Here is a 2,397-nt window from a genome sequence, read left to right as displayed (position 1 = left end):
CAGGTTGCTCCAACCCCATCCAACTGGCCTTGGACGCTTCCAGGGATGAGGCAGCCACAGCCACATTATATTTCCAGTATAATCTCATCATCACTGAGTTCAATTACTGCCATGCCAGACAGCAGTTCASAATCTTTGATTATTACACATCAAGCGAGTCCAGCCAAGCTGACTCAGTTCCACAGCAGCACAGACTGTGTTGGTGTCTCCTGGGCAGGAAATCTGCCATGGGGTGAATTGTTCCCTTACACGGGCTGCTCCTGATGTTGTTTTCCTTGGCAGGCAGAATGTCCACAGGCTTACAAATAGCGAGARGGTGATGGACAGTTTTCTGGCTACGATCTGCTGAAGAACTAAGAAGAAGTTACAGGCACTTAAATATTTATTAGAKCAGCTTCCAATCTCCAACAGATTCCCCTTTAAACATTGAAGTCTGTTGGCAATTTCAATCAACCAATTTCTACTACAGAATGACCAGTAAGCAATAGATACAGCATACAGCTCTCCAGAATGAAAGAAGTTTATAGAGAAGCTTAAGGAGTTTTAGGTTGACWGTGAAGAACAGGAGAGTATTCCCTCATCATGGACTCTGAGCRATAAAATAAAAAGTACCAATATAAACAAAACAAAACACCCCCCAGCCCCTGCAAGAAACTGTTATTTCAGCTGCTACAGAAAGTGGTTWGATACTTCAGCTTTCCTTCCCTCTGAAATCTAGGTCTACCTTTTATTCTGAGGATTCATCAAATACAAAGAAAAATGGAGCAGGAGCCCGTGGGGGAAGCAGACCTACAACTGCAAAGAGAAACCAAGAGGCTCTATCATATCCACAGTTTTTTCAAAAYAGCCKTGAAAGAGTTGGTACATAGTCTTAMAAGTAYAGCTCCTAGCAAGATGTTACAGAGCTGGGATATAAAGGAACCTATAAAAACAGCCTTGGTTTTGTCACATTAATGAACCACACCTTTATCACYTTACTATGTGAGCTAACTTGCTGGTTTTAGGCTATGCTTCAGAATTTGTCCCCTTTTTGCAAGGGACARATTTTATTTTTCATTTCTCTGTTCCTCCTCAGAGTTTGAAAATGTATTTCCACTGTGTGTATCTGGGGATACCTTAGGAGTCTGGATAACCTCTGTCAACAGCAACAGGAGTCAATTCAGATCAGAAGTAAATTTCTTCAGGATGTGACCTTCCCAACAAAACTTACCAAAACAAAAAATATAGAATTTCTGGCTCTATTCCTCTAGCAAAACRGACTTAAGGTAGTATTAATCTAATGGTAGCATTAAACTCTTAAGATTTTGGTAAGACTACAAATATAAATGATGGAAGAAACCTTCCCAGCTATTGAAAGAAAAATGCTCTCCTGCTTGAAAATCCTTTCAAATAGTGGCAGTACTTAGATGCTCCATGTTTTGGTCAATATGGTAAAAGGCACTACYAGCACACACATTTTCATCCCTCTAATCCACTTAGGCTTTGGGTTTTAGCTTGCTCCCACCTTGGTACTTAAAGAACACTTCCCTGTAACCAAACCACCTCCTTAATGGTGGAAAACTTGACTTACCCTCAGAACAAGATGGTTTATGTAGTTGAGTATCTTCATAGAACAGGAATTTACTGTGAAAAGGATAAAAGAAACAAGTTTGAGTTCTACAGACCTTCACAAAACACAAGTAAACTCTGTTAAAAAGGTAAGCCAAGCTGACAAATGCTATCTGCGARAAGTTAAGATCCCCCAGACAAATAATCCAAAATATGGACAAATAGGTCCTGGCTACAGAGTGATGCCAAGCCTATATTCCATTCCACCKGTGACAATAGGCTGTTAGTGATCCATGTTACTGGTACCTAATTATCCTCAGAAGTGYTCTCACAGCTAGTAAACAACCCCCTCTATTACCTTTGTGACTGAGGCTGGTTCTCCCCATATTCTGTTGCACTGGAAAAACTAAATCCTTGCATTCCCAAAGCTCCTGAATCGCCCGTTATCTCTGCTGCCTGTGGAAACAARCCACATTTCAGTTCTACAATGGTGGAATTGCAAGCCAGGCAAAAAGGGCCCCAAAGCATGATGATAATCCCATGTAATCATTAAAATCGTGATAGATAATACTTGTCTTTAGGCACGTTTACCTGTACTTAGCTTACTTACATTAAGAAACACAACTTTTATTGCCTAGTGTAGCTAATAAACACCATTTACTCTTTGTAACCATGTAGAAACTTTCATAGATTTTAGTTACCCTGCAACAGTTTAAGACATATGTAAGCAGTTATGTAGCTTACAACAAAGTCTCCACTGTGTTTCATTATTTAAAATATTTACCATGAAGACATTGTTTTGGAAACAGAGAAGGAAGGAAGGGAGAGAAAGACAATATACTTTATTAG

The sequence above is a fragment of the Malurus melanocephalus genome, unplaced genomic scaffold (genome assembly GCF_030028575.1).
Source record: "Malurus melanocephalus ecotype Western Australia unplaced genomic scaffold, MMel_1.1 scaffold_1199, whole genome shotgun sequence".
Lineage (NCBI taxonomy): Eukaryota > Metazoa > Chordata > Aves > Passeriformes > Maluridae > Malurus > Malurus melanocephalus.
The sequence above is the reverse complement of the archived record's forward strand: the minus strand, read 5'-3'. Positions refer to the sequence as shown.